Raw genomic sequence first — 24,237 nt, 5'->3', positions numbered from 1 at the left:
AGATTCAACCCAATCGCAATCAAAATTCCAAGAACCTTCTTTGCAGAAATGGAAAACCTAATCATCATCAAATTTGTATGGAAGAGTAAGGGGCCCCAAACAGACAAAGTCATCTTGAAAAAGGAGAATGAAGTTGGAAGACTCACATTTTCTGATCTTAAAACATAATTCAAAGTCACAGTAATCAAAATAGTGTGGTACTGTTTTGATTACTAACAAATAGAATAATGGAATCAAATTAATGGCTCAAAAATTAACCCTCACATCTACAGCAAACTGAATTTTGACAAAGGAGCAAGGACTACTCAATTGGGAAAGAATAGTCTCTTAAACAAATGGTGCTGGAAAAACTAGATCTCTATTTGGGGAAAAAAAGAAAAAAAAAGGCTAACCCCTACCTCACACCTTGTAGGAAAAATCAACTCAAAATGGATCAAAGACCTAAATATAACAGTGCTATCAAACTCCTAAAAGAAAACATTAGAAACATCTTCAGGACCTGGTAATAGGCAATGATTTCTTAGATTTTCCCCTCAACACATTGCAACAAAAGAAAAAATAGATAAACAGGCCTTCATCAATATTAAAAATGTTTTTGAATCAAAAGACTTTATCATGAAAGTAAAAAGAAATCCTACAGAATGGGAGAAAATATTTGGAAACCATGTATCTGATAAGAGTTTAATATCCTTCATATACAAAGAAGTCCTTCAACTCAATAACAAAAAGACAAACAAACCAATTTTTAAAATGGACCAAAGCCTTGAATAGACATTTCTCCAAATAAGACATACAAATGAACAAAAAGGACATGAAAAGATGCTCAACATTATTAGCATTTAGGGAAATGCAAATCCAAACTACAATGAGACACCATTTCATACCCACTAGAATGGCTCCTCTTAAGAAAGCAGAATATTACAGGTGTTGGAGAGGTAGGAGATATAAGAACACTCATTCATTGCTGGTGGGGATGGAAAAATGGTACAGCCACTGAGGAAGGCAGTTTGGCAGTTCCTCAGAAAGTTAAGTATAGAAGTATCCTATAACCCAGAATTCTCACTTCTAGGTATACCCCAAAGAATTGAAATCAGGGATTCAAACATATGTTTGTACAACAATGTTCAAAGCAGCATTATTCACAATTGCCAAAAGATTAAAGCAACCCAAGCGTCCATCAACCAATAAATGGATGAACAAAATGTTGTGTGTGTGTATATATATATATACACACACACAAAGGAATATTAAGGATTTAAAAGGAATGAAGTTCTGATTCTTACAACAATATGAATGAAACTTGAAGACATCATGTTGAGTGCAATAAACCAAACACAAAAGGAAAAATATTGTATGATCTCACCTATATGAAATAACTAGAATAAGCAAACTCATAGAGTCAGAATCTAGAATACAGGTTAGCAGGGGAAGGGGTAATGGTTAGGGAATAGGAAGTTAGGGCTTTAAATGTACAGAGTTTCTATCTGTAATTATGGAAATGTTTTGGTAATGGATGGTGGTACAACATTGTGAACATAATTAATAGCACTGAATTGTATATTTGAATGTGGTTAACAGGAAAATCTTCAGGTTGTATATATATTACTAGAAAAAAAATTAAAATCCATGAAATTGCACAACTCAAATAGTGTGCCTTAAGTTAAATCATGCACTATAGTTAATAGGGCAATTATAAAAATGTCCTTTCATCAATTGTAACAAATGTTCCACACCAATGCAAGGTATTAATGATAGAGTGGTATATAGGAACCCTGTATTTTTTTGTTCTATTTTTCTGCAAACCCAAAACTTTTCTAAAAAATAAAAAAAATCTAGACAATCAGTAACAAAATTGACATTTGCAGATAGAAGAGAAATATTTGTAGGATGCTGTGCCAGAGGCGAGCAAACAGAAAGTGACCATTCAAGAAGGGGAGAATGAAGAGGGAGCTTTAAAAGGAAAATTGAAGGGGAGTTAAAAACTAACAGCATTATGCATGATTTTTTGGAAAACCTACAACTTCTCTGATTAAAAAAAAAAGTAACAGCTTCCTAATCTTTCTCAAAACTGCCTCTTGCTATCAACATTTAAATAATGTTTAGGAAATTCATATTATATGATCACACTTTGCATGGACAACAAAAGAACAGACCATTTTCAGAGGTGATCTCTCTACTCAAAGCAAAAGTTACAACTAGAAATCAAGAGAGCACATCCCTAGGCCTTGAAGATCTTATCTCCTTTTGGCAGTTCCTAAACTATTTGATGTTTATGAAACCACCTAATGCAATGAGGAAATAAACAAACCTGAAATCCATTTTCGGATTTCAGATAAAACTGTTATAATTCATTAGTGTCTATCTGGTTATATGTAGGCCACAATTTGTGTTATTTCAACTGCTTGATGTGTGAACATACTAGATGTGGCTAGAAATTGTATGTACCCCAGAAAACATGTTTTTAAATTTTAATCCTATGGGAGTAAACACATTTTAAATAGAACATTTTGATGAGCTGATTCAGTTAAGGTGTGACCCACCTCATTCAGATGGGTCTTAATCTTATTACTGGAGTTCTTTATAAACAGAATGAATACAGAAAGAGAAAAAGAAAGCCAAAGAAGGAAAAATCTGAAATCAACAAAACCCAAAAGAGAAGGGAGAGACCAGGAGATGCTGCCAAGGGCCTGCCATGGAGCAGAAGAGCCAAGGTTCGTCAGCAGTCAGTCTTAAGGAATGATGCCTTGATCTGGACATTTTCCCAGCCTCAATCTGTAAATGAATAAATTCCCATCGTTTAAGCCAACCCAGTTCATGGTATTTTCTGGAGGAGCCTAGGAAACTAAAATATTAACTCTCATACTGAACAATAAAAGCCAACATTTATTAAATATATTTTATGTGCCAGTAACTGGTCTAAGTACATTGAGGATGTCTCACTTAATTCTTAAAATACTCTATAAAATATATTGTATTATTATCCCCACTTTAAAGATTATGAAACCGAGACACAGAGGGGCTAAGTAATTTTCCCAAGGCCACACAGATAAAGATAGGTTTCAAACAAAGGAAATCTACTACCAGACCAAACTCTTAACAGCAGTGCTGGAAACTAAAGCAAGGAATAGATAGTTGAGAGTTTTACCAATTCACAAAGGACTACTAGATGACTTTAAACAACTCTGAATGGGGCATAAAATAATTGTTCTACATCCCTGGGATTTAACGTCCCCAAACAGGACACTGATTGACTAAAATATAGTAAAAGATTTCTAAACATTTCAATATTAACACACCAAAACTCAGGCATACTCAGATTACCATAAAAAAATAAAATTTATTATCAAAGTTGTTTTTTAAACTCATGCTTAGAAGATACGTTTTCAGACCCTTTTATATTCAATGAAATGCATTTCACTCAATAACAACATTTAGATACAGGAATAATCTAGGCAACAGAAATACAAAGTGGAACAAATAAAAACATAAATAAGTTCCTGCTCTCATGGAGCTTATATTCCAAGAGGGTGAAGGAGAAGAGATAGACAAATAAACAAGAAAAAGTCCATGCGCTATGATGAAAATAAGAGGGCAATGAGATTAGGAATAACTTGGGTGCTATTTCAGTTTGAATAATCAAAAAAGGTCTCTCTGAGGTGATAAGTCACTACCTGAATTACAAGCATTTTTTGAATGGGCCAACTATGCAGATTTATTCAGTATGTGAGTATATGAAAACTATAATTTATGTCAAGGGAAAATAATTTACCTAGAAAACATAAAAGATCACTTTACCTTTCTATAAAGGAGAACTTTAGAACACCTAATAATATAGAGATAAAAATTAAGAACCCTTTGCCCCTTTTCATGTAGTTGGTCTTATTTTCAGAAGCCATGCATATAAAGAGGAAAAAATTAAGGTGCATGTACATAACATTCTTGAAATGATGAAACTTTACAGAAAAAAAACAGATTAATAGTTGCCAGGGGGAAACGGACTTTGGCCCAGTGGTTAGGGCGTCCGTCTACCATATGGGAGGTCTGCGGTTCAAACCCCGGACCTCCTTGACTCGTGTGGAGCTGGCCATGCGCAGTGCTGATGCGCACAAGGAGTGCCTTGCCACGCAGGGGTCCCCCGCGTGGGGGAGCCCCACGCGCAAGGAGTGCGCCCGTGAGGAGAGCCGCCCAGCGTGAAAAGAAAGAGCAGCCTGCCCAGGAATGGCGCCGCCCACACTTCCCGTGCCACCGCCGACAACAGAAGCGGACAAAGAAACAAGACGCAGCAAATAGACACCAAGAACAGACAACCAGGGGAGGGGGGGAAATTAAATAAATAAATAAATCTTTAAAAAAAAAAAAAAAAAAAAATAGTTGCCAGGGGTTAGGGACGTGAAGAGCGGGAAGATGGCTGTGGTATGAGGGATCTTTGTCTCACATACACACACAAAAGTGCATGTAAAACTGATGAAATCCTTAATAAGGTCTGTGGATTATATCTGTTAATTTCCTGATTGTGATATTATACTATAGTTTCGTAAGATGTTTCCATCAGGGGAAAACTGGGTGAAGGGTCCATGGAAGCTCTCAGTAATATTATTTACAACTCTATGTCACTATAATTATCTCAAAATAAAAAGTTCATTATTAAAAAAAAAATGAGGGGCATGCCAGGTACTTAACTAGGAAGTATAAGAATTCAGCTATGAAATCACTTTCAACAAATTTCAGGCACTGATCAATTTGGTTTAACTTAAGAACCAGCCCTCATCCAAAAATAATAATAATAATACAGACTTTTAGATTTATAGATAGAAACCTAGAAAATATTGATTTTTCATGAGACATCTGTAATCTTAATCTGCGACCTAACTGTAAATGTACTTTAACTTTTATCATTTTCAAACCAGGACTCAAGAAATAAACTTATACTGTTGAAAAGAAGCAAGTCAAATGTACCAAGTAAATACAGGGAACAAGAATATCAGGTTTTCTGTATGGGTTTTATAATAAACAATGTTACTAATATATTCCTTTGGGGGAAAATACGTTTATTAACTAGAAATTAAAGATAGTAATTTAATTTTAAGGTGGAAATGTCTTCCAAGTTTCTTTCTATTTTCTGTTTCTACCAAGAAACAGAAAATAGAAGAAAAATCAATAAAGATATCCCAAGAATTGCATAATTAATAAGTTAGACTAGGAGAGAAAATCAAACTTAGTCTTGACCCAAATTTCAAAAGCCTAGATGATTTTTCACAAACTTCACTTATTAGTTACTATTTCTCAAATGTGCTATAAGCAGAATAATCTTAGATAGGTTTCTTGATTTTGCCATGTCACCCTCCTTGAGTTTATTTATCTGGGCGTATAAATATATTATTTTTCTATACTACGCACGTTCATTTAAAAATACCTGGAAAAAGGGAAGCAGCTGTGGCTCAAACGATTGAACTCCCATCTACCATATGGGAGGCCCTGGTTTCACATCCCAGGGCCTCCTTGTGAAGGCAAGCTGGCCTGTGCCCGCGAGATCTGATGGCCCACACCCACGGAGAGCTGGCACAGCAAGATGACGCAACAAAAGGGAGACAAGCAGACAGAGAAGAACGCGCAGCAAATGGACACAAGAGAGCAGACAGCAAGCAAGCTGCAAGGAGGGGGGGGGCAATAAATTAAAAAATAAATCTTTTTAAAAAAACTCTTAATGAAAGATTATCAATTTTTTTTAATCTGGAAACATTACTTAACATATTAATTGCCCACTCAATAGAGAGAAAACCACAAAGTCCTATGTACTAACAACATATATCTTCATGTTTACTTTATATTCTACCAATGCAGAAGCTATGAGGAAATAAATATATATACCACTTGTACTATATTCCATCTTACAGCTCTGCAACTTTGATTTTCTTCATTTTACATGTAGAATCTTAAAATTTCCCTTTTGCCCATTTTCTGGATATGCACATAAGCAACAAAAGCCATTATAGCCATTTCTATATGGCAACTTTCTTGCACAAGAATTGTACCATAATCCTAATAAAGGTCAAAAGTATCAGTACCTCACCAGGGAAGTTCTTCCATGCAGTAATGAGCCATTTTTCTTTAGGAATGAAAGTTTCACTCTCTTGAGTAAATGTCTGCTCATCTGCAGACATCTTTCACTCACTCCAAGTCATTCAAATATTTCATAACCTTCTCTTTTCTCATTTTTGAAATCTGCAAGCCCTTACATACATATGATTACAGTGTCTGATGTGGAGCCCTGCTAAGAGAAAAGCACTTACACATTTGTTGACTTATCAGAACCTGTAGTTGTGGGTGTTTCTGGTTTTACAAATGAACAGTCTACTTTTGTATCTTTAAATAGCATGTAAATTATTTTAAGTTAAATGATTATGTTATTTCATATAATAATAAAAACACTTGTTTCTCTACCTAGGATATGTAATAAGGACTCCCAAATCTATATATCCATTTGCAATTTCTCTTCTAAGCTTTCAGGTCTATACATACAATTGCTTGCTGAACACATTTACAATACCCACAAGCACCTCAAATTCGACATATTCAAAACTGTAATAATTATCTCTCCTTGCACCTCTACCTTCAACCTTGGCCTAGAACCTGTTCTTCCTCCTTCTCCTGGATTTCCTGATTTCACTGAATGGTCCCCACCATTCACCCAAGTGGCTAAAACATAAATCTCAGAGCCATTTTAGACTCCTCTCTCTCCCTAAATCCACAAATTCTGCTTCTACCTCTAAATATTTCTAAAAATTAATCTGCTTCTCTTCAGAAGGAAGAAAGAATAGGAGAAGAGAGAGTTGGAGAGGAAGGCTCATGCCTCTTCCCCTAAACTTCTGGGGCAGAGGAAAACCAGTATAATACAGAGGTAAAGAGAACTGACTCTGGTCCCTCTTACGAGCTGGCATAGTCACTTACTAGCTATGCCTGTTTTCTCAACTGTCCAATTGGAATAATACTAGTGGGTCCTTGAAAGATTGTTCTAAAATGTAAATAGTGCCTGGCACACTTTATAGTGTTAGCTACTACTTTCATTAGAAATATGATTTTTTAAATGTTATGTTTATTCTACACCAGTGTAAAATCCAAACGTTTTTCATCAAGACAGAAAACCAACACACAGGGCTACCACATTCAATTAATCTAAGCCTCCACTCCACTTAAAGTTTTAGTCCTTTTTTATCTATGACCATTACCCTGGTCTACATCTTTAATATCTCTTACCTGGATTAATATACCCACCTCCAATTAAATGATCCCTTTACCTCTAGCTCCCTCCAGTATAGTCTCCAAACTGCAGCCAAAATGACTTTTTAAAAATGCATACAGGAAAGCAGATTTGGCTCAAATGATAGAGCATCCACCTACCACATGCGAGGTCCAGGGTTCAAACCCAGGGCCTACTAACCTGCGTGGTGAGCTGGCCCACGCACAGTGCTGATGCACGCAAGAAGTGCCGCACCATGCAGGAATGTCCCCCACATAGGGGAGCCCCATGTGCAAGGAGTGCGCCCTGCAAGGAGAGCCACCCCACATTAAAAAAGCAAAGCCTGCCCAGGAGTGGTACTGCACACAAAGAGAGTTGATGCAGCAAGATGAAGCAACAAAAAAAAAAAACAGACACAGATTCCCAGTGCCACTGACAAGAATGCAGGTGGACAAAGAAGAACAAGCAGCAAATGGACACAGAGAGCAGACAACGGGGAGGGGGGAGGTTGAGGGAGGGGACAGAAATTAAAAAATAAAAAATATTTAAAATGCATATATGGGAAACGGACTTTGGCCCAGTGGTTAGGGCGTCCGTCTACCACATGGGAGGTCCGCGGTTCAAACCCCGGGCCTCCTTGACCCGTGTGGAGCTGGCCCATGCGCAGTGCTGATGTGCGCAAGGAGTGCCCAGCCACGCAGGGGTGTCCCCCGCGTAGGGGAGCGCCACGCGCAAGGAGTGCACCCATAAGGAGAGCCGCCCAGCGCGAAGAAGGGAGCAGCCTGCCGAGGAATGGTGCCGCCCACACTTCCCGTGCCGCTGACGACAACAGAAGCGGACAAAGAAAAAAGACGCAGCAAAAAGACACAGAAAACAGACAACCGGGGGAGGGGAGGGGAATTAAATAAATAAATTAAAAAATTAAATAAATAAATAAATAAATAAATAAAATGCATATATATGTTGGGGAGCAATTGTAACTCAGTGGTTGAGTGCCTGCTTCCCATGTATGAGGGCCCTGGTTCAATTCCCAGTACCTTAAAAAAAAAAAGTGTATGTGGTCATGTCATTACTCAAAAACCTTCAATGATTCACCTTGAATTAAAGTCAAGATTTCTTAACATGACTTACCTAGCCCAGTATGATATGTACAATATGGTCTCTAGTCTCATCTTTATTATACTTTATGCTCCTTCATTCTTTTAGTTTCTAAGGGTCTTCCAGTTTCCAAGTCTCTGAGGTCCGGACTTTGCACACATTGTTTCCTCTTCTTGAAACACCCTGCCCCATCACTCCACCTTTCATCCAGATAATTTCTTCTGATCCTTTAGATCTTAGTTTAGATGTCATCATTTCTCACACACATACACAAAATCATCTCCTGACCCCCAAGTCTGGAGCAGGTACCCTTTCTATGAGTCCAGCAGTACCCTGTACTTCCCTATCATAGCACCTATCGTAACTGCCTATTTACTTGACTATATTCTCCATTAGACTGCAAGATCCATGAAGGTAGAGATGTACATTTATCCCAATTCTCACTACAATGTCTGCTACATGGTATGTACTTTACTAAATATTTATCGAATAACTAACTGAATATCACAAATATGGCTTCACAAAACGAATGAAAATTTTGTAAAGAACATTAAATGTAAAGATTTTTCTTTAAAGTAAAAGTAAATCACATAAATAAAATATTAATAAATACAGAAATTGAAGAAGATACTCCATATAACACATAATCTAACCATCATTACTATCCAGTGAACAGATCAGAATCCTTAGGAAATGGTAAAACAGTAATACAGAGGCAAGAAATCATGAGCAACAATATATCTCCAGCTAAGCCTCTGGAAATCCAAAAATCTAGCATGGGAGAGCTTTAAAGTTATAAAAAGTCATACTTTCAACTCCTGATTGATTGTTAAGTCCTACCACAATGAACTGAAAAATCAATGCCTGATATTCACACAGCCTGAACACAGATGACTATAAAAATTTAATAAATGTTAATAAATGTATTTATGTATTAATAAAAATTAACAAATAGTCTATCTTATCTTTATCTTACCTGAAAAGTCTCTAATTTCCTCCACCACCACACTTTTTATTATTTTATACATAGCAAAGTGTGTATTACATTTATCATACTCTATCAGAAATACTCAGGCAAATCACCTTGAAGACATAGGTGGTATCATTAATTCATCATTGTGTCTTTACAGTTATCACAGTGCATGTTGTGATAGGCACTCAGTGTTTGTGGAAGGGAGAAAAGAAAGGGGGGGAGGAAAAGAAAGAAAAGAGTAGTTTATTTATACAAACAAGTGAAAAGGTAGCAGTTGAAGTAGGAGACAAGTCCCACAAATGTAAAGAACAAAAGTCCAAAAGTGTTAAACTGCAGAAAACTAACATTCAGATAATTCAAGGTTTTTTAGTTATTATGAATTATAGAAATAATGACCACTTATATGGGCCTCAGTCCCATCCCTTTGGACTTCTACAAATAAGCTTATAAAGCAAAGAGCCTTACATAGAGTTCTTTACATACTCTGTATAGAGGCACAGAGTGAGTAAAAATAGGGAGGGAGCAAAATGGAAAGAATAAAAGAAAAAAGCTTTCCACAGTCCAGCTACATATTGAAGAAGCCACAATGATTTAAATTCTCCAAAAACGGCTGCTCCATGGTCAATATTATTAACAGTATTTTGAGAAAGATACATTAGGATGTTTTACTATTAAGGAGAAAAAAAAAACATATTCTCAACAGAAAGTCAATTAATATCATTTCAGTTACCTTTCAGACACAAAGGGATTTGTTTGTTTAGTATTTGTGTCAGATATTCAAATACTTGAAAAAAATTATTTTCAACATTAAAAATCACTATTTACATTGCAAATTATTAGGACTGGAGTTAGAAGAAAAGACTACCCCATGGAAGATGAAGATCTGTTCTCAGCACAGTCACAGAATCTGTTTATAAGACTCCCCAGTGCACTGAAGGACACTGCCTATAATCTCTAATACCAACGGAATGGTCAACATAGGCGTTTATGGAAGACAGATACAATTAGCCCTCATCACATACGCTTTGGGCTCTTTAAATGAAATATACTAAAGAACTTTTAAAATCCTATAAAAATTGTATCTTTCTCACCAGTGAAATTCTCCCAGCATGATGATTTTCTTTTTCACAATACCAAATCAAAGCACCACACTGAGCATAGGTAGATTCCAGAAAATGGATTTCTCCAATGTCTTAGAAAAAAAGGCCCAACACTTAAATGGAGCCTAAGCAGACTTCAGAAGAATGTCTATTCTGAAAGACAACCCTCCGTGCCTGAAGAATAGGTCCATTTCAAAGAGAAGATATGTATGTAACTTCCTCTATTTTATTAATTTATTGGTGTGATAATATGCATCAATTTAAAAGCATTTCACCCATAATGAGAAAATGGAACGCTAAATGCACTAAATCTTCTTTCATGGGACCTTAAAGTATTTTTTGAACTCTTAGTGGTTTGCACTTAAAGCTTTATTTTAAAATCAGATTTAATCTTTTCATATAACCAGTAGTTCCTTAGGAAGATGGATTTCATTTTGCCTCTACATCTTTACTCCAGGTTAGAACTGTCATGAATTGTGATGCCATTTGAAACCACTAATACTGCACTGAACAATCCAATTAGTAAGCGAGGCTGAAAACACAATTTTCCAAAATGACTATAATACTCCCACTTCCTATTCTTAAATACCTAAGACACTTAATTGAATGTTCATATTGTTTTATTTATAGACCTTTCTCAAATAATCTCAAAGTAAAATCACCAGTTTTTAATTTCCACTTCCACAAAGGCTCTATTTTGAAGACTTAAGGGAGCTGTATATTTTGAAAAAAATGTTTTAATAAATGTTAAAAATAAAAAACATTTTTATGAGATACACAGAGCTCTACTGCATGTGGCTTAACATCATTTTATACCAATAGGAACAGAGGACAAAACTTTAAAAGTATAATAACACTCATTTATACAAAACACATATGTATGTGTGTATGTGTGTATAAGTATGTACATTAGTGTGATATATTTCTCTTTGTGAATGATCTATAGAAAAAAATTTTAATATTAAGGCAGTTTTCATCCACCACGTATTGCTTCTGGGGTATGGTATGTTCAGGAGTATTAAGCCAATTATACAAATAACTAAAGCAAAACCAGTGGAGAAGTAGCCTCATCATAGCATCATGAGTGGAGCCATAACCACAGAATCCAGGAGTTGGAAAGAAAAGCAAAGGATATCTAGTACAGCACAGAATCTCTTTCACAGAAGAGCTGCTTGATGCTTACATGGACACTGTTCAGAGTTTTCCAGGGACAGGAAACCTCTGTTACGGTTTTCCAGAGAAACAGAAACAACAGAATACATTTAATATATATACATATATACAAACACACATAAAGAGATTTTAAGAAATTGGATCATGAAATTGTGGTGACTGATAAGTCTGAATTTTGTAGGGCAGGTTGGCAGGCTAGAAATTCTGGTAAACGTGATATTGAAGTTTTGGAGGCAAAAGCTCAAACCACATTTTCAAGAGAAATCTCCTTTTCTTAAAGTCAACTCATTTGCTATCTACAAAATACCTTCACAGCAAAAACTAGGTCATTTTTTTGACCAAAACAACTGGATATCATAACCTAGCCAAGCTAACACACAAAATTAACCATCACAGAACCCATTTTTCACTTTCTCCAAGAATTGCATTTTATTAGACACCAAAGACAGAAAATTTCTCCTCATACTGAACCAAAATTATCTTCCTATAAATCTTCCTTCTGTCCTTCCTACTGATATGTCTAGTCCCCTTCAACAGGTCTCAGCCCTCCCTCTAGATGTAATGAAAATAAGCCTGTGTTCCCTTGGTCATACTACAGGCTAGCTGTCTTTTCAAAATCCTCAACACCTCCAGCTATCCTTCATATCATTTAAAGATTCTTCACCATCTCAGTCCCTTCACCTTCCTCTGGATGAAATTCAACTTACTAATATCTCTAATGAAATATGACAACTAAAACTAAAAGTAATACTCCACAAATCATTACCAACACTTAATTACCAGGAAGCAGATATTTGGGAGAGTCAAACTCAAGAAACTTCTGCTTCCAATGGAGCAAGCAGAAATTGATGGGAGGAAAGTAAAATTTAATAGTATCATCAAATGATCTGTTCTAATAGACATTAATCACTCTATATGCTAGACCACAATCAAAATTATCTGAGATAATGGTAATCCTAATGTAATATGAGAAAACTTTCTAAGTAGCAATAAACTTGGTTATATAGAGAGTAGTCATATACTTTAAAAATAAATCACTTTTAAACTCATCTAAAGAATGAAACCAAATCAAACCACTAGATAAAACTAAGTCTTTAGTTTCCCTAGATATTGTAATAATCAAACATGTTAAGCATTCTAGGAATGAAAGAGTTGATACTTTGGGTAATTTTACTGAAAAAATTAGTCTGTAACACAGAGATAATTTGAGGCTAAGGGATGGCTTATAAATAACTTATTCAATGCTGAGTATAATAACACAGCTATTATAATTTCAATTCACTAGTGCTTAAACTCAAAAAGCTAAAATGCTGCCACTCAACCTACCCCAAGAATCCATATCTAATTAGTATAGTCAATGCCTGTTACATTTATTAAATCACAGAATTATGTTAGGAGGATTGGAATTTAGAATGAAAAAAATAAAGCCAGTAAGTGGCAGCACCAGACCTCAAAACCAAAATCTGGCACTTTGTCTACTATACCTTCAACAATTCTTTTAATATTTGAAAATAGCTCTCATACCCTTCCTTTCCAGCTCTAACCAATCTTTTCAATGCAAGTTCCTTCAGTGATTCATTACGTAGGGAAGATCCTAGAACAAAGTCATAAATCAGTGACCTCTGGAACTTTAAACATGTTCTTTCACATATGAAGGGCCAGCCTGGACTGTCTTTTGAAGGGATAAATAACTGGATACATGGAGAGTGGCTTTCTGCTGCTGGGCTACTCCTTAAACTTTCAGACAAGGCAAGAAAGACTGAGACATAGCCTTGGAGCAAGGCTAATCAGTGAGCGACTCTGGGAGAAAATCAGATGAAAATCTAGGGCAACATAAGAAACACCAGAGGACAACACCTCTGGGTCAAGGGCTTCGTTCCATAGACCTGGGTCTCTCAAACAGCTCTCTCTCCACAGGTCTCAGCCAGCCATGGATCTTGGAAAGGTGGGTCTTCCCTGTTACTGACTAAGGCCTGGACCAACAGGATGTATAGAAAAAGTATATAGCCAGAGAAGGAGCTCTCTAAGACTGAAAAAGTCTTAAGTAAACCAAGATAATATTAAAGCAGCAGGCTGCTACAGGAATAGAATCAGGAAGGCAAAAGCCCAAAATAGCAGAGAGAAATGCTAAAGACAAAAGACAAAAAAATTTTTAAGCTAGACATAGAATAAGAATAATAGAGTCAAGATATATTGATCCTTAACTACAAACTGTGCTCTGCATTCTCTATCAAAAATAATGTCAAATCTCAGCTCTTTGTAAGCTGGGCAATTCTAGCCTGGGCAGTCACTGCCTGCCGCTATTTCACTGGATATCGAACTCCCTTATTGGCCTACGCTCTTTCCCGTCACCAAGCCTTTGTGCCTGCTGCTCAGTCTGCCACACATTCCTTTCCTGTCTTGCTCCTCCCCCTCTGACTTCCCCAAAATGACTCAGGAAAGCTCTCCTGCAGCCTTCCATACCATGTAAGCCTGTTATAGCACCTCCTGTATGATAATACAAAGTTTTGGTTTGCTTGCCTCTACCGCAGACTCTACAGGGATCGTAACTTTTTATCTTTGCATCCCAAGAACCTAGCATAGTATCTGGCTCATAATTTAGCAAGCAAATGAATTAAACGAGGAAAGTAAGGGTGAGTGAAGTGACAACCAAGCACCAGGCTCTATACCATGTATCTCTGTCATTTCTCCCCCACTGATTTGTGAGAGACATACAGAGAAAAGTGCTTCAAACAAAGTAGGTGATCAATAAAAAGGGACTGAATAAATCAAGCGAACAAGCATGATATGAATTTTTACATATTCAGCAAAGTACAATGGCCATTTGGATAATGGTCCCTTCCAACCCTAAGATGCTATGGTGTTTTCAAAAACTATACAGATATTTTTTAAGAAAACATGGGAAAAGAGAAAAGGAAAACTAACATGTATTGAGGGCTACATAGGATATTTGATTTGCTTTTCATAATAATTTTGGAAAACTGGAATTATAAACCCCAAGATATAGAATCTGAAGCCAGAGAAGCAGGGCCAAAATTTAAACCCAGGTGAGCCTGACCCCAATCGTAACCTTGTTAGTGACACAGGTAAACCTAAGGGAGGAGCACAAGGCTACCCTTCCCCTCACTCCATTCCAAGGGGATGGGGGACTGCAGGTAATGGGGAGTGACTGTTAATGGGTTCAAAGTTTCTTTGGGGGGGTAATAAAAATGTTCAGGAATTAGATAGTGGTAATGGTTGCACAACTTTGTGAATACACTAAAAAACACTGAATTGTATACTTTAAAAGGGTGAATTTTATGGTGGTGAATCATATCTCAATATAAAAGTCAGAGACAACTATAAAAAGGAGCTATATATGTGTACCATCAAAGAGATATGACAATTAAGAAGTTAGCTTGAAAATCACTGCTGAACACTGGTGTTTACTTTCATAATAACAAGTAGGAAAATACCGAATTTTATTGCCATAAACTGAAGACCAAAATAAAGATTGAGTAGAAAATTAATTAGGTTTCCATGAAAAATGTCCAAGGAAAATATTTGCTTTTCTCCCCCAAGATTTCAGCTGATTGGAGCTAAGCTCCCTCTTAGAGCAGATCTAAGAACCACTATGTTCAAATTTGTTAACAGCAGTCAAACTTGAAAGAATTCAAGTATAAGAACCTGAGCCTCAGACGTGCTGCCTTTGGTATATGGTAAATGGATTCTCTCCTAGCAAGCTCTGTGTCACTGCAGATGAGTATTCTACTGTGATAACAACAAAGTAACAGGGTAGAATTTTCAATTACCAATACCTCAATCTCAGAGACTGAATGCTATAAGACTTTTTTTAAGATTCCCTGAATGAATATGTATAGTCTGAATGCCATTTTTCCCAAATAACCATCAGTTTATATCAGTTCATGTAAAGAATAATGACTAACAAGCAAACATTTTTTCAAACACATACAATGTGAAAGAAAAAATTTAACACAATATTCTAGAATTGTGCCTGGTACATCATAGGCACCCAATACATATTTGTTGAATAAATGTTTATAATAGTTAATAATGTTTGCTAAATAACTTAGATAAAAATAAATCAATCAGTAAGGATATTTCTAAATCAACTTATCATCATCAGTAAAAAGTTACTTTTTCGTACTTTATTCCTAATGTAATACCACATTCTCATTGATATTCAAACTGACAAGTCAATGGTTATTAAGGAAGATAATTAGTCCATTATATGTAGAAAAGACATTTTGATTAATTATAAAAGCTACAGACTCTCACCTTATAAACCTTTCTGAAATAAAACAATCTCAGGTCGATAAAACTGCAGGGATTTGTGATGTAATTAGTTTCTTATGCACTCTAAGATTTATTTTGGTTAATAAACTTTAAAAAGACATATTAATACAGTTTTACAATATGTTGACCATTCTTCACATTCTAGAACCCTAAGAGAGACTCAAGTAAAATACAATTAGCCTCACTGACATATATTGGAGTTCAGCAAGAAGGAAATTCTTTCTGAAACATCTTAAAGTTCACCAATTTATCAAGGCCAAAAAGGTCAGCAATTAATTTTATGCTAAATTTTCCATGTTTAAGGCTCTTTTTTTTCTTTTTTCTCCAGAGATGAAAGACTGCTAAAGCAGTAGCCAGCATGTCCTGGATCTCCATTTCTCACAGCGGTGCTACAAATTGGTCTAGTAGGATGTGCACATATACAGTGGGCTATAATACAGGGGAGGGACACTGCTTATAAGCAAGCCTGTGGTTTTTTTGTTTTCTTTTGTTTTGTTTTTGTTTTTTTACCCCAGGCAGGAAACATTACTCTCTCTCTTAAAATTGTTTAGGCTCTTTTAAAAACAGAGAAAATTTTTCTTGGCATCTAACAACTCTGCATACTTGAATACTAATAGGATCATCAGATGGACAATAAAAGGAGTAGAAAATATCTCCAGAGACCATATCTTCTCCTCTTCACACCTTCTGTCTTAGAAAGGCACTTCTAGAAATCTTTAAGCATAAGAGTGTACAAGTTCTCAGACAGAGTCAAAAAAAAAAAAAAAAGCCTTCATCAAACTCCCTTACAGCAGTGTAAATTCTTTTATTCATCGATCTTAAGGAGACATAAAGATGACATGTCACCCTTTGTATCATCCTGTCCTAGGTATTTTATTAGAAATCGCACTACTCAACTCTTTTACTTCCTTGATTTGCTGACATCACAAAATAGTATTTTTAAAGAAAATGTATTTATCTTGTCTCTCCTTGGAAAGGACTAAGCCTAAAAGCAATGAATCATAAAATATTAACAAATGGACAATACAAAACCTTTTTAATTTCTATAAATAAAAAACTCTTTGACAAGCAAAGAGTATCCTTATTATATTAAGAGTTCACACAAATCTGTATCTAGATAAGACAATACTAGCATTCCCCTCTCCCTGTAGAAGACATGGCAAGCTCACTATTTAAAATATAAATACATAAATAAGTTACAGCTTCTCTCTCCCAGCTCTGAAGATCACTCTGCCTCTTATGGTCTGCCTTGGTTCTTTGCCCTACCCAGATGCCCTCCATCTTCTAAGACCTGTTAGATTGAAGACTCAGACAAACAGGCAGTCAGCCTGCCCTTGATTTCAGATTTTCCCCAAGATCTGAAACACTACTTTCTACCCCTTCTGAAGCCTGGAGGCAAGTAACAGCTCACCCTAAGCTCCAGAGACACCTTATCCAATTAATTACAGCCAAGGTGAAGCATACAGATTCCTGCCTGGTCTGGGAGAGGAAGAAACAAAACAATTAATTAAACAGTTAATAAGAAAAACACTGAGACTCCAATAGAAAACCCACCAAAGAGCCTATGCAGGCAGTTCACAGGAAAGAAAAATTTAATAGCTAACAACCATATTTTAATGCTTGAATTCATTAATAATGAAACACATGACTTAAGATGAGGTATCATTTTATCTGTGAAATAAGCAACAATTTTTTAAAAATAATAATGCTGATACAGGTATCATAAGACTAATGGTGGGACTGTAAATTAGTACCATCTTTCTGAAGGGCAATGTGGCAATATGTTTCAATAAGTTTTGAGAACATTCACAATGTTCCTGTCCTTTGACTCTGTAATTTCACTTTTAGGAATTGATCATACAGAAGTAATTTTTTTTAAATGTAGCCAAAAGTTTTAAGTATAAAGATGTTCATATCTGTTTTTGTACTTGAAATATATATACTCAACAATAAGTGAATTGCAAATAAATCATGATATATCCACAGTATGGATTATTACAGAGCCAAAAAAAATAAAATACTAAGGGCCATTCATGGTTATAAGCAGTTAACATATGTTAACTCATTTACTTCTCACAACATACAATATGGAACCTGTGAGGTAAGCAATATAACCTACATTTTATAGTTGCGGAATCTGAAGCACCGAAAAATACACTGGGACACATTCACATTCCTTCAACTGAAATTCTAAAATCCTCAAGTTCTGTAAACCAAGTGTTTTCACGTTTGTGGTAAACTCATTTGGTGGAAGAACCTGACTACAACTGATATGAAACTACATATAGTCTTTATTCAGCCCACTTAGAGTGAATATGTATACATTCATTTCACTGAGGAAAAAGTAATGTATTTGATTACAGGGTAGTGCTCCTTCTGCCCCCACTAGAGGTCACACGGTGTATGTGCCATGTTATCTTTCTATAATAAGAAAAATTCTGACTTTTAAAACACGTGTAGGGAGGCGAATGTGGCTCAAGTGATTGAGGCCCCTCCTACCACATGGGAGGTCCCAGGTTCAGTTCTCGGTGCCTTCTAAGGAGAAGACAAGCAGACACAGAGAGCACATAGCAAATGGACACAGAGAACAGACAGCAAATGCCAACAACAAGGGGGGGGTGAATAAGTAAAAATAAATCTTTTAAAAAAATAAAAAATAAAACACATCTACCCCAAGGGTTTTAGATGAGGAATGGTGGGTCTATAGTAAGTGGCAGAGCTGGGAGTCAAATCTGCAGTCTGGCTCTGGAGTCCGTGCTCTTAAAGACTGTGATATTTCCAGAGACTGTTTAATGACACAGGAAAATGCTTATAATTCAACATTCAAGTATTTATTAACTCATACTATATGCCAGGCATGCAGACAAATTTATCACTCCAACTGTGACAAGTGCTACTAAGAAGAAGTAACCAGTGCTTATCCTAAGGGGGTTTATCCTAGACAGAGTGGTCAGAGGCAGTTTGCCTGAGGAAACACTTCATCTGAGATGTGAAAGATGAGTAAGAGTTAATTAACTAGGTAAAAGACAGAAAGGAAAACCATACCTGGCAGTGAGAGGAACATGTGCAAAGGCCTGCGGTAAGAGGGGAAATTGTGACAAACATAACTGGAACACAGAGAATCAGGGAACCTAATATAAGGATGGAGAGGAGGTAGATGCCACCTTATAGGTAGAATAACCATTTGTCCAAATTTGCCTAAGCGACTGTCCCAGCCTTTTGCCCAAGGGTAACTGACAGCACTCGCTATCTTAGTCTGGATAATGAAGTGTATGGTCACCCAATTTATAGGCCACATTAAAGAGTTCTGTCTTTATCTTAAGGATAATGTAAAGCGATGACAGATTTTAAACAAAGGGAAGTTTTATTTGTTTTATTTTGTTTTGGAAGAAGAGAGGGGGAGTAGGATAATCAAATTTCCACTTTCAAAAGATTATTACAGCTGCAGTGCAGAGAATGGATGGGAATATTGATAGACTGAGGATCTTTAGACCAGTTAGGAGACATAGGCAAGAACAACAGTAGTCTGGTCCATCATGATAGTGGACGGAGAGAAATAAGTGGATGGATTAGAGATTTGGTTTGAAGATAAAATGAATACAACTTAATGGTTATTTGGATATGGAAGAAGGAGTGGGAAGTGTCAAGAATGAGTCCAAGAATTCTGGTTTGTACAACCAGATGGATGGTGGTAACATTCACTGAGATAAGAACACTACAGATTTACATGGGCTAGAGATTTAAATGTGTGATACTTCTGCTTAAAGGTAGGTATTTGAAGCCAAGGGTCGAAACCTGTTGCTTTTTTTTTATATTCATAGAGCCCTCCTCCAATGCATGCCCACCCAATCTTCTAGTTGGATATGCTGCAGTTGTTTAGTGAGCAGACAAAAAGAAGGTGAAAGGTGATGTGGGACTGGGAGGATCAGAACCATTTGTAGCATGCAAATATAAGACAAGTAACTTTCAAGTGCTTCACAAAGCTGTGTCACAGAGGGTTTAAATTACCTGTCCACCTGGCCAATAAGAGGCTACTCTTATGCCATAATGCCTCCTCCTATGAGCATCCACAGTGTGCAAAGGAAATAGCTACCATATGATGAGGTCCTACTAGACGCCGGGCACTAGGTTTTTTTTGTTTTGTTTTGTTTTGTTTTTTTATGTTTTATTTTACCCAAATCACACTTACCCTATAGTAAGTTTGTTTTAAACTTCCAAAAAGGTTCACGTCCTAAGATGGAGTGGAGGTAGGAAGGTGCAGATGAATTGGGGCGGCCAGCGACCACCCCAGGCACCGGACCTGGGGAAATGGTGTCCCAAAGGCTCGGCCCCAAAAGAGACTACGAGGGAACGCCCGGCCTTGGCCGGGTCCCTCCTAGGCTGGGGCCGCCAGCCCGCCGGGCAGAGGAAAACGCAGCGGCCCGTTTACTCCGCGCGTTGCCATAGCAACGGGTCGCGGCGCCGCCGCCTTCGCCGCGGACCCAGCTCCCATGGGGCCAGTCCTGCGCGGCGACGCCAACAGCCACTCACCTTGACTGGAGGGCGAGCTGGCCTTGGACAGGTGCACAGACTTCACTCAGGTAATCGCCGAGTCCGGAATTCACACCTGGAGAAACTTTTCAGCCCGCGGTGCAGCCGCAAAGCGATAGACGGGAGCCGCGCGGGGACAAAGCGCGGCGGCGGGCGCGAAGCTCGCTCTCCCATACCCGGCTGGCGAGAAGGCGCCGGCAGGGTAAGAGCGCCCACGTGCGGGAGGTGCGGACCGGCGCGTGCCACCAACTCCGGGAGCTGCCAGCAGCCCCTCTTAGGAACTTGAGAATTCCTTTCTCCGGGATAGAACCTTTTTCAAAAAACTCAGTGAGAGTAATTTCACGGTGAAAAGGTGACGTCCAGAACAATATTATCACTCAGGGCCCCAGATCTCATTGCCTAGCCAGTTGGAGCTGGGGTTGCAGGTCTTGCAGTGCAGTGGGTGCTGAGCTAGCCTAAAAAGTAGGAAAAACGAACCGGATGTCAATGCTGGGAAAAGAGGAGGTTGGTAAGGACCCAAGAAGGCTCCTGACAAATCAAGTGACGATTCCTGGGAATATATTTTGGCCACAAATTTCTGTGGGACAATCTAAATGCATCCCCTCTTCAACAGAAGCTAGAAATACAGGCAGCAGCTGTACGCTAATATTTTTAATGACGTGAAGTAGGAATGGCTTCTGTGGGCTTCAGTCCTGTTCTGTAATAGCTAGAGATAAGAAATTCAACTATACTAATTGTTTGAGACAGATATCCTCTAAAATGTATTTGACTAATAACCTATAACTTGGTTGAGCAGGTTGATTCATTTTATTGCTTAGAGTTTGAGATATATTTGACAATTGACTTATCCTGTCAGGTTCGTCAGAAAGGTCATGATGGACAGCATGAATAATCTCTCCCATGTCCTATTCTGCAAAAGAACCTTCCTCTGAAGAAGTGTCAAAGTATTGTCTTCCAAGGGTCTTGGAAAAGCCTACAAGAATTTTCTCTGCCCCCCTCCCACAGCCATCCATCCAAGCATGAGTGTTAGTGACAGTGTCCACAAAAGGAGATAAACTCAACCATCTGTGTCACTGAACTAGGAAGTGCATGGAACTGCCTTTAATCAACAGTCAAGAAGCCTTATATTCCAGACCCTCACAAAGAAATAACTTTGAACTGTCTCCTTCCTAATGCTTATGAATAGTGTCATTGAGAGAAATTGTCATTATGAACATTCTTTTGAAAGAAAAGCAGATGACCCCTCTGTATGGTCTCTTGGTCAGTGATTCCCAAACCTGGCTATATATCAGAGACATCTGGAAAGGTTTGTTTGTTTGACGTATTTTGTATATAAATATAGAGTCATGGGTTACCCTTTCAGAAATTCTGATTGAATAGGTACTGTGAAACCATTTTTAGTAAGTCTTCAAGTGTGTTTGATACAAGCCCAGGTTGGAAATCACTGCACTACGTTTCATCCTGGATTAAGCCTGACCACAAAAAGTGGTGTGCTTGTACCACTTTGTGTTCACCCTTCCAAAACTGCCCATACAAAATCATGCTTTAGCCTTATGCCATCTGCTTATATTTAGAGATACCGTTTAAAAATCAATTTTAGGGAGCCAAGGTGGCTCAGTGGTTAAGCACCAGCTTCCCTCATACAAGGTCCTGGATTCAATCCCTGGCTCTGGTACCTCAAAAAATTTTTTTTGTTTTTAAACCCTCATTCACCTCTGCATTTACTAGAAGGATTATTTTGAGAATGATGTTTATTATAGCCTTATAGCCAAAGTCTACCTGATTGCCCAGACCAGAGTTTTTCAAACTTTTTTGACTGTAATCCCCCATAAGAAAAGTTTTATATCATCACCCAATGCACACGTATTTATATATTTAATAACTGAAACAAGTTGTATAAAATATTACCCTTATGACATATTTATGCATTCTGATACTTTTCATCTCTTATTTATGCTGGTTTCTACCTATTTAATAATTTCATGATCCCCCGATGACTTGCAAGTTGCATTAAAACACAGCAGTGTAATATGGAGAGAGAGCTAACCATGATAAATATTTGAACTCATGATCAGAGATAGAATCGATATAGAATACATGACTCTTACTCCCTGAATAATTTTTCTCTCGATTTTTTTTCTTTGTTTTTGAGGTACCGAGGGCCGGGGATTCAACCCTGGACCTTGTATGTGGGAAGCCAGCACTCAACCACTGAGCCACTTTGGATTCCCTGAGTTGGTCCCTTCATTGATTTTGCTTGTTGTTTGTTTTTGTTTTTTCAGGAGGCACCAGGAACTGAACCCTGGACCTTCTATGTGGGACGTAGGCTCTCAACCACTCGAGACACATCTGATACCCTTAATATTATTTGTGTGTGTATGTTTTCCTATGATCTCTATTTTTCTTTAAATGTTATATTCAAAAAATATAAGAGGTTCCTATTTACCCCCCAGCCCCCCTCACCCCACTCCTCCCACATCAACAACCTCTTTCATCATTGTGGCACACTCATTGCATTTGGTGAATACATTTTGGAGCACTGCTGCACCACATGGATAATAGTTTACATTGTAGTTTATACTCTCCCCCAGTACATTCAGTCTTGATACTATTTTTGATGCAACACACCAAACCAATGAAAATAACTTTGCCCTCAGGTGGCTAAAATGAAATCTGGCTGTATTTCAGGAATTGTCATTTTCATATTCTAATTTGAAATCCCTTAATCTATATCTGATAAGAAATAATTATTGAGGATTTCTTAATAAATCTAAAACAGGGGGAAAAAGAAATAAAAGCAGTCTAGTGATATATCTTTTCCTGGAAACCAGCCCTGGGTCCTCAGACAAGGTGACCAGGCTGCCTGGCTATAGTCAGTTGCTCTAGTAATAGGTCCCTGACCCAAGCCGAGCCAATCATGGTCCCTTTCCCAGGAATTTGGAACTAAGACCGAGAGATTTCCATTTTCCTCTAGGTAGATAAATTCACAACATAGAAAATCAGGAGCTGTCCAGAACCATGCTTTCCCACCACGTGACCTGGAAAAATGCAGAAAACCAGGCTCCAGGGAAAATGTGAAAAGAATGGGAAGGGTGAAAAAGATCTACAGAGAGAAAATAAAATAGAGCAAAAGAATTCTGACCGCTTTTCAGTCCCTGGTTATAGTATTTCCTGAAAGGAGCTGAATTCCTGACTTTGAATTCCATGTATATTTCCAAATCTTTATAATAAAGTGCCCCTTTTGCTTAAGCTCACTTAAGTAGGTAAGTGTCTTGCTACCAAAATAAATCTAACTGTATCAGTTTTCTGTGAGTGCCACCATAAATTATTATTTATTAATATACCAGAAACTTGGTGACTTAAACAATACAGATTTACTATCTTGTACTTCTGTAGGTCAGAAGTCCAACATGGATCTCACTGGGCTAAAATCAAGTTATCGATAGGACTGAAGTTTCTAGGGGAGACTTCGTTTCCTTGCCTTTTCCAGGTTCTAGAGGACACATCCATTCCTTGGCTGGTGGCCTCCTTCCCCCATCTTCAAAGCTGGCAATGTTGCATCCCTCTTACCATTTTTCTCAAGGTATATCTCCCTCTGATTCTATCCAGGAAAGGTTCTTTGCATTTATGGACCCATGTGATTAGATTGGGCCCACCTGGAAAATCCAGACTACTCTCCCCATTTCAAGATTCTTAATTTAATCACCTCTGTAAAGTCTCTTTTGCATAAAAGGTAACATCGGGGGGGGGGGGGGTTGTATTATTCTGCTGCCACACTAGCTAATCCAATCTGGCTATGCCCCTTATAGGAAGATCCATGCAAGAAATGT

The 24,237-nt window shown here is 37.5% G+C and overlaps 1 protein-coding gene across 4 annotated transcripts in view; it reads right to left on the bottom strand.

Annotated features, from left to right (window-relative positions):
• Positions 1–20,537, bottom strand: part of STK33 (serine/threonine kinase 33) — a 240,177-nt gene extending 219,640 nt beyond the window's left edge. For 3 of the 4 annotated variants that reach the window (XM_058305786.1, XM_071218215.1, XM_058305789.1), the window contains exon 1: positions 20,408–20,523. The gene's annotated coding sequence lies outside the window, so the exon portion shown is untranslated. Of the gene's footprint in view, positions 1–20,407 lie in introns of all 4 variants that reach the window. The other variant, XM_058305788.1, reaches the window with a different exon arrangement.
• Between the last annotated feature and the right edge of the window lie 3,700 nt (positions 20,538–24,237).

Source organism: Dasypus novemcinctus, chromosome 10, assembly GCF_030445035.2.
Source record: "Dasypus novemcinctus isolate mDasNov1 chromosome 10, mDasNov1.1.hap2, whole genome shotgun sequence".
Taxonomy (NCBI): domain Eukaryota; kingdom Metazoa; phylum Chordata; class Mammalia; order Cingulata; family Dasypodidae; genus Dasypus; species Dasypus novemcinctus.
The sequence above is the reverse complement of the archived record's forward strand: the minus strand, read 5'-3'. Positions and strand labels throughout refer to the sequence as shown.